Below are 9,285 nucleotides of genomic sequence, written 5' to 3' on the forward strand. Positions count from 1 at the left end.
ATCTTTCTTATCAAGTATTTAATAAATTATTGTATAAAGATATAGTGTGATGAAAGTCTGGTGAAGGTAAAATAATAAAAATCAAAACAAAATATTCAAAATTGGTGGAATGGGATGCTATGGAGAGAGGTAGGAAAGAGACTTACTTTAAATAAAACATGAGCAATACACACACACACACACACAAACACATACACACCTACTTAAATAGAAAGGCTTAAGCATGTAGTACATTCAAAGTCTGCAAGTAAGCATTATCAGCGATAGCCAAATTATGGAAAGAGCACAAATGTCCATCGACTGATGAATGGATAAAGAAAAGGTGGTATACATATACAATGGAGTATTACTCAGCCATCAAAAAGAATGAAATCTTGCCAGTTGCAACAATGTGGATGGAGCTAGAGTGTATTATGCTAAGTGAAATAAGTCAGAGAAAGATAAATACCGTAAGATTTCACTCATATGTGGAATTTAAGAAACAAAACAGATGAACATAGGGGAAGGGGATAAAAAGAGAGGGAAGCAAACCACAAGAGACTCTTAACAATCTCTATTGTTAACAAACTAAGGGTGGCTGGAGGGGAGGTGAATGGAGTGTGGGCTAAATGGGTGATGGGCATTAAGGAGGGCACTTGGTGTGATGAGCACTGGGTGTTAATGTAAGTGATGAATCACTAAACTCTACTTCTAAAACCAATATTACACTATATGTTAACTAACTAGAATTTAAATAAAACTTTGAACGAAAAAAGAAAACCCAAAAAACAAAAAGTCTGCAAGTAGTCACTATCAGGGCTATAGATGCAGATAGTGGTAAACAATCCATGACAAGAAAGTTATAAACAATGAGAAGTTATAAAGCAACCGAGGGAGAAGAACGGAAGAGACAGGACAGATATATAGCACCAGAAATTTTTTTAAAAGAAAGCCTGATGGACTCTGTCAGCTTAAGCTGCTTTCACATTCCCTCTACCCTTGGTGAGAGTTGATCTGACTGAGCCAGACCTGCAGACCTCAGAGGTTCACTGGAAATAAAGAATGAAAGACAGTCTGGCTTGGTAGAATGCAGGAATGGGATCCAATAGAGTGTTTAGTAAAGATTTGTCTATATAATCTTTTCTTTTAGAATAGTTCTAGATTTACTGAAAAGTTTCAGAAGTAGTACAGAGAACTACCATATACTACATATTGTTTCTCCTATTATAAACATCTTATATTAGTATGGTACATATGTCGCATTTAATGAACAAATACTGATCCATTATTATTAACTAAAGTCCATGTTTTATTCATATTTCCTTATTGTCTGCCGAAGGCTCTTTTCTATTCCACAATTCCACCCAAGACATCACAATTGCTGTCGGGTCTCCTGAGGTGAGTTCCTCTTGGTTGTGACAGTTACTCACCTTTCCTTGTGTTTGATGATCCTGCCAGATAGAAGGAATGCTGGTAAGTTATTTTATTCAGTGTCCCTCTAGTGTGGAGTTATGTGTTTTAGAGAGGAAGATCACAAGGCTGCAGGGACATTCTTATGATATATCACGAATACATACTATTGATATGACTTGTCACTGTTTATGTTAACCTTGATCACCCGACTCAGGCAGTATTGGTCAGGTTTCTCCACTGTGAAATTACTCTTTTTCCCCACCTTTTCATTCTCTACCTTTTGGAAGGAAGTCACTATATGTAGCCCACACTTAAGGTATAAGGAGTTATACTCCATCTCCTTGAGGGTAGAGTCTCTACATAAATCATTTGGAATTCTACTACACAGATTTGTCTCTTCACCCCCATTGGTTTATTTACTCAGCAATTTATTTATATCAGGATTGATTCATGGATATTTATCTTATACTTTGGATTATAATTCAATACTACTTTATTTTGATGCTCAAATCATTTCAGCTTTGGCCATCAGGAGCTACTTCAGTTGGCTTCTTTATCCCTTTGACATACTGCCATCACTGTGTGTGTGTGTGTGTGTGTGTGTGTGTGTGTGTGTGTGTGTGGGGTGAGTACTTCCTTACTTTCTGACACTATAAGCTTTTCCAGGCTCATCCTGTATATTCCCTTCCCAGTCCTAGAATCAGCTTTTTCTCCGAAGAGCCCTAGTTCCTTTAATCAGAGAGTGGCCCTAGAAACCAAGATCTACGTGTTAAGTGTGCTAAGTGTGCTTGTTGCTACTAGGTGTTCTTGCTTCTAGGCCCTCTCATCTAACAGAGTAAGGAAATACATGGGTTTATATCAATTTTGTATACACACATATCTATAAATATTCTATATGTATCCTTCTGTCTCTATATTAAGCTAAAATGAGTATATGCTGATGTCTCCTACTCTATTTTATTACCAAATAGATCAGACTAGCCTTTTCTTATTTGCCTATATTCTCCAGCTCCAACAGTGAGAAACTTGACTTCTATCATGTGCTATCCATCTACCTAACTGTTCAATTTTAGTATATATGCATAGTGGCTTCAAATTTGTTAGCCCATACCTTTATGGAAAACAAATATTAACTGAAGTTATAATTGTTTATGTGCAATTCCTTTGCTTTTGGTCTTACAGACTTCCCTGATTTCCAAACTTACAAAGGCCAGACCTTTACCACCCATCCCTGCAGTGAGGTTGTTTTGTTAGTGTCACACAGTTAGATTGTTTTGTGACAGTATGCATTCCATTCTGAGATCTCCCAACCTTCTAAAAGATTTTTTTTATTTGCATACATTAAAATTCATTCTAGTGCTATAAAAAGTCCTATGGGTTTTGACAAAGGCAGAATATTGTATATCCATCACTCCTGTATCATACATAAAACCTCTCTCCACAAACCCCTGCTTCTTGACCTGAACCAACCTGCCTGCAAATATCGTCAATGGCCATGCCTTTAAAAAAATAATTATCCTTAAAAAAATTCCTAAGGGGCACAATCCCCCCTACTTTTAATTTTACACACTCCTCAGCCCAAATCTCCTTGGCTTCTTTTTTTTCCCTACTCTCTCAACCCCCACTCCCAGCTGCCTGCATTTCCTTAAGGAAGGGTTTTTCCCCCCCGCTCTCTTCCTCCCACACTGTAGGACTGTATGAATAGGCCAGATGAGCAGTCGAATTTTCCAAGAAGTAACTTCACCAAGATGTCCGATGATAAGCGAAGATTCAGTGTTGATAGCCCGAGCACCAGCAGCGGTAGTTCAGATGCAGATCAAAGAGATCTTGCTGCTCCAGAGCCTGAAAAAGAATAAAGAAAATCTTCTGTCACCCAGGAAAAAACAAAAAACAAAACAAAACAAAACAAAAAAACAAAAAGCACCAAACTCTCTAGAAAAACCACTGCCGAATTATCTGCTAATGTGAAAAGACTTCAGAAGGAGCTAACTGAAGTCATCCATGTTCCTCCTCCCTACCACCATGCTGGGCCCAAAGGAGATAACATTTATGAATGGAGATTAACTGTATTTGGTCCAGCAGATTGCGTGCATGAAGGTGGTGTGGTTTTTCTGGATATTACATTTTCATCCAATTATCTATTTAAGCCACCAAACGTTACTTTTCACACCAGAATCTATCACTGCAACATTAGTAGTCAAGGACTTCCCTGTCTGAATATCCTTAAAGACAAATAAATAAATAAATAAATAAATAAATAATAAAATAAAAAATAAATAAAAAGAGGAGGGGCGCCTGGGTGACTCCATCATTAAGCCTCTGCTTTCGGCTCAGGTTGTGATCTCAGGGTCCTGGGATCGAGCCCCGCATCAAGCTCCCTGCTCAGCGGGAAGCCTGCTTCTCCCTCTTCAGTTCCCCCTGCTTGTGTTCCCTCTCTCTGTGTGTCTCTCTGTGTCAAATAAATAAATAAAATCTTAAAAAAAAATAAAATGAATAGCCCTAAAGACAACCGGAGTCCCACTTCGACAATTTCAAAGATTTTGCTGCTGACTTGTTCCCTTTGGCAGACTGCAACTCTGCAGATACTCCAGTTGGAAGCATTGCTTCTTAGTATTTGACCAACAGAGCAGGACATGGCAAGAAATAGGCAACATAATTCACATAATTTCTATACAATGTGAAGAAATAGGGACACCTTCTTACTGTACTGCAAACCTTTTTTAATTTTTAAAGATTTTATTTTTAAGTAATCTCTGCACTCAACATGGGCTCAAAACTACAACCCTGAGACCAAGTGTTGCATGCCTTACTGGCTGAGCCAGCCAGGTGCCCCTGTGCTGCAAATCTTTATAGCTTTTGCAATGTGGATTTCTGTTGTTGGGGAGGAAATATTTTTCCTTCTACCATTCTAGGTTTTATTGGCTAGTCTAATAATCAAATTAACATAAAACAGATGAATGGGAGAAAAACAAATTTAATTACACACATATGGAGATCCCATAAAAATATGAGATGTGGGGATAAGTCAGGCAGTTGAGGCTTATATGCCATCTCCATGGAAGGAATGAGATAGAGGCCAGGGACTTCAAAGGGGAGGAGGGTGATTCACAGGATAAAAAGAGCAGATGTTTAGCAATTAGATGTTTGTCCTGCCATACAGATGAGTCATTCAGATAAAAAATTATCTCTTGGTTATAGCTCTTTATCTGGGCTAGTCCCCCTATGTAAATTTTTTTAGGTAGTTTAAGGGAGAGGTAAAAGTTTTTCTTGAGTCTGCTGGGTCTTGATTGCCTTCAGCTCAAAATAATCCACATGCCAAAGTAGCACATTTTGAGGAGAATTGTTCTGAACCCCTTTAGTGTATATACTTCTTTTCTCTGATTTTATCCCTTGGAGACTGAAAGACTCCCCAAAAGGGTAAATGCTATCAAGAGTAAAATTTTGTAGCTGTAGATTAGTATGTTTAAAATATCTACTTGCAAGTCTTCATTCTTTGGGATATTAAAGTGTACATTGTGGTGTACATGGGATACTGGTCCTGAAGTTTACCAAATATTATAGTGCATTTTATGTCTTATCTTATACATATGTAGTGTGTGTGTGTGTGTGTGTGTATTATAGTGCATTTTAACTTAATTTATTATCTGCCTAAAGTTATAAAAGTAGACATAAAGGATCAGGAATGAAGTTATCTATACTAAACATATATCTCTTTCTGGCTATGTGGTTCATGCTGTTGGAAAAAATGTTTTACCTTTTACTTATGTCAACTTGTAATAAGAGAATTTTTTTTACCCTTTGTAGCTCAGAGACCACTTGATGTATCTTCTCAAACAGAATAAATATGATCCTGAAGGCAAAAAAAAAAAAAAAAATCCTAAGGGATTTAACAACAGCTTTATAAAATACAGGATCTGAATGGCTATATTGTAATTGCTTCCTTGAATATTTATAACCTCACGAGAGCTTATCTATATTACCATGAACACCCATGCCCAGCACATATCTAACACACAATAGAAACCCCGGGATCATTTCTGAATAAAGATAGCAATCCCAGGTTATCCTAATTAAAATAACCATACATAGTTTTCATTCTAAAATTTTTCTGATTTTCAAGTGTTTTAATTGGAAAATGTGGAAAGGTAACTAAAGCCTTGAGATTCAATATCTTGTATAGGTATATTTATAATAGCACATTCACTACTAACGAGCTCTATAGAGTCCTACTAACTCAGAGGGATTCTGCATACATGTAAGGAATATTTCATCATGTCTGTGCCTATACATTGAAAGTGTGGACACTTTTTTTAATGGCCTAGATTTCCTCTTTTAAAATGCTACAAGAAATTCTGAATAAGGAAATTATACATTTTTATATCCAAAAAAATTTATTTTCTACAATTTGGAATATGTTGTATCTATAGGCAAACAAGGTCAAGCTTATAATTTTCATAAATGTAATTTTGCAAATTTCATAAAAGCTAAAACTCCTTTTACTTAATGTAATGAACAGGTGATGGTGACATGCATAATGCAATTTTCACAAATGAAGGTAAATGTAAGTTCATATTTCTGTATTCAAGAAAAATATGAACTAACTCAATAAAGATGAGCAGTATTAACCTTAAGGAGTTAATCATCAGAGTGAATGAGGGAAAATAGTATAATTAGCAATATCTGAAGGTAGTCATTAAGGTGAACCAAGGCACCTAATATAGTTTGCAATTTAATATAAACAAAGCCAAAGTTCCCATAGCAACACAAACTTTTCTTCAATGTACACATACTGTAGTTTGGATTACCAGTTAGAGTTCTAAGTTTATAGTTTCTTTTGCGTGTGTGTAATAAGGGTATGTCAACATGATTCTGAGAACAATGAGATTTATATATTCAGATTCGAATATGTTTAAATTTACAAGCCTCACACTTAATTTTCTATATAGTTGACATCTCCTAAAATTATTCTGGCATTCAAGTCAATGCCATGAAATTAATTTCTCTCACTCATGGCAATGTTTTTAAGTATCTTTGTTGTTTAAGCTTGTATGTTTTGGGTTACATGTATGATATGGTGCATGAAATTCAATTTTTAAAATTTTGATGGTTAAATCTAGTGGCAATAAAATAGAAGGTTGTGTAAACATGAGGATATCTAATAGCCAGCCATAAATTATTTCACATAACAATAAATAGTAACTATCATAAAACAATATTATTTGCTCATCAGGAACAATTGCATTATTTTTCTTTTTGCAGGGAAAATTTTTTTTTCTTCCACAATTCCAGCTCAAATAATCCACTCCATTTTTACTTTGTATCTTTACTTTGGTTTCCTTCTTTGTAAAACAGGGCTATATAAACATGTACATTTACAAAGTTCTTTACAATCATTTTTAAGCTAATTCTCATAACATTTTTGTGAATGTGCCAGATTGGGGATAACTGATTACTTGTAGTTTACATATGGAGAAAGAGGCAAATACCTAAGGTCATACAACAGTAACAGATGGACAAAGTAGTCACTCGGCCTACCAACTTTAAGTCTTATATTGTTTGCATAGGCAGAAAAATAGGGGGAAATCTTGTGTTTTATTTCATATTCATATATTTTATTCTCCTAAATACAAATCTTTATTTATTTTTGTTAAGAACTGAAAATCTAATGTTTAACATATTCTGGAGAATCCTAGTGACTATTTCAAAGAGAAATTCAACTCTTTGAGATTTAAATTATAGGCAGATTTTACTCATGGTAAAATGGAAAGAGTTTAAAAGAGGCTCAGTTTTACTAATGTATCTTTCCTCAATTCCAAGGCCCTCAAATATTAATGTCTTTTGAATTATATTATGATAGGGACAGAAGGATCAATCTTTAAGTAAAGATTAGTGTGAAGTTTCAAAATTAACCATTTGGAATTCAAACTCTCAGTGGTGCATAACTGAGCATCTGACAAAGGGAGATAATATTATTTTCTTATAATTTGAATAGGCGGAATAAAAATATAAAAATCTCACCAAACTTTCCAGAAAACATAGATTTGCATCCGTCTATTAAAATACATTTTAACTAAAATGTATTTATTTCATAAATACATATATAAGAAGTCCAAGAAGCTGAAAACAAGGACAGGGGTTAAAATTCCTCTTCAATTAAAAATGAACCAAAATAGGGGCACCTGGGTAGCTCAGTGCGTTAAGCATCTTCCTTTGGTTCAGGTCATGATCTCAGGATCGTGAGATCGAGCCTGACTTCTTGGCTCCATGCTCAGTGGAGAGTCTGCTTGAGATGATGTCTCCCTCTCCCTCTGCCCCTCCCCTCACTCACACCCTTTCTCTCTTGAAAATAAATAAATAAAATCTATTTTTAAAAATGAAGGAAAATAAATAATGGTAAGAAGGATCATAGATGGCATTAATATTTTAAGCATTTTCTAGGACCTAGACAAGTTCTCATCGTGGTACAAATATAAATGGTTTCATTCATGTTGCTATTAAAGTGAAAATACATGTGTCAAGATATAAATTTTAAAACAAAGATGTCCAATTTCAGGAGGGAAAATCATCCCTTTTGAAGATCATGATAAATATTCAAGTTTTCCTTCATGAAGGTAATATTTTTTGTCTAAGTCAACATACTTTACCATTTTTAAACTTTTCTCATCATATTTTTGACAGCAGGTTTTCCAATTTTGACAGCTCTTTAAAAGTAATTTTAACAGCCGAGTGATTTCTCTTCTAAGCAAAGTCAGATTATGTGAAATGTCAATGTAAAAACTATACACTCTGACACATAATCATTTTTAGTTGAATTTACTTATTAATTTTGCTTGCTATTACTAATAAAACATAAGTGCTTAGCTAATTGTATTGCTTTTTGAAATGTTTTAAAAGTATTAAAACTGTATCCTTCTCACTACAAAATGTCTCACTTGATCACATTTAGTTTCCCTTCCAAAAATGGAGGGGAGGGAGGACATAGTAGCAGGGCTAGGTAGATAAAAGGCAATTGAGAGACTGAGTAAAGTGGCTACTGTAAAGTAGATATACAAACCTGCTTTGGTTAAACTAGCACGGAGGTGTATCTGAATCCCCTGGGGACCTCTTACAAAATATATGCATGTCCCTTCTCTGACCCACACAGCCCTATATTCTCAACTCTCATTGCTGAGACTCTGATATACTCCCAGGGCAAAAGGATAGAGAATATCTTTTCACCTACCCACCTGATTGAAAACCTCTGGAAACAATTTAAATAAAAACTGATAATTTTCTTGACTGAATTAATCCAGTTAATTTCCTCAGTCCTTTATTTCATAATCAAAGTGTTGCAGGAGGTAAAGTAATTATCTGGTAAATATAAATAAATGGATTGTCAGTTCAAAAATTATCTTCTCTTTTTAGTATTTGCTCTAAACTCCTGTTCCCTGATCACTTTACTTTGGCAGTTGAAAACTTTTTTTCTCCATGGAATGACTTTGTTATAACTTTAAAGAAAAAATGTTTTACAGAAGAGGATTTCATTTTAGTTAATGATCTCCCACCACGTGTTAACGACCATCTGACCACTATTCTAAGTGGGATTAAAATGTCATCTAATGTGTATCAAAAGAAATGCCAATAAAGCTAGCAAAAGTTAGAAAAGTCAAATTAGTTTATTGGACAAATTCATTGAGGAATATACATTGTGTAGACTATTAAATTGGATTTTAAACTATCCCACATTCTCCATCATTGTAGAAATGTTCCACTTCACTTTGAATGAGTAGACCTGACCAAGAGAAATTAGGGACATTAATTATATTTTGTAGTATAAACAAGTAAACAACAAAAAACACTTAAAACACAAATGGGACTCAACAGCTCAATAGCATCACTCAATAAGAAGTGGAA

At 34.9% G+C, this 9,285-nt stretch overlaps 1 pseudogene; it reads left to right on the plus strand.

The window, feature by feature from the left end:
* The first annotated feature begins 3,140 nt into the window (after positions 1-3,140).
* LOC113909280 lies at positions 3,141-4,039 on the plus strand (annotated as a pseudogene).
* The last annotated feature ends 5,246 nt before the right edge of the window (positions 4,040-9,285 follow it).

This window comes from Zalophus californianus, chromosome 6 (assembly GCF_009762305.2).
Source record: "Zalophus californianus isolate mZalCal1 chromosome 6, mZalCal1.pri.v2, whole genome shotgun sequence".
Lineage (NCBI taxonomy): Eukaryota > Metazoa > Chordata > Mammalia > Carnivora > Otariidae > Zalophus > Zalophus californianus.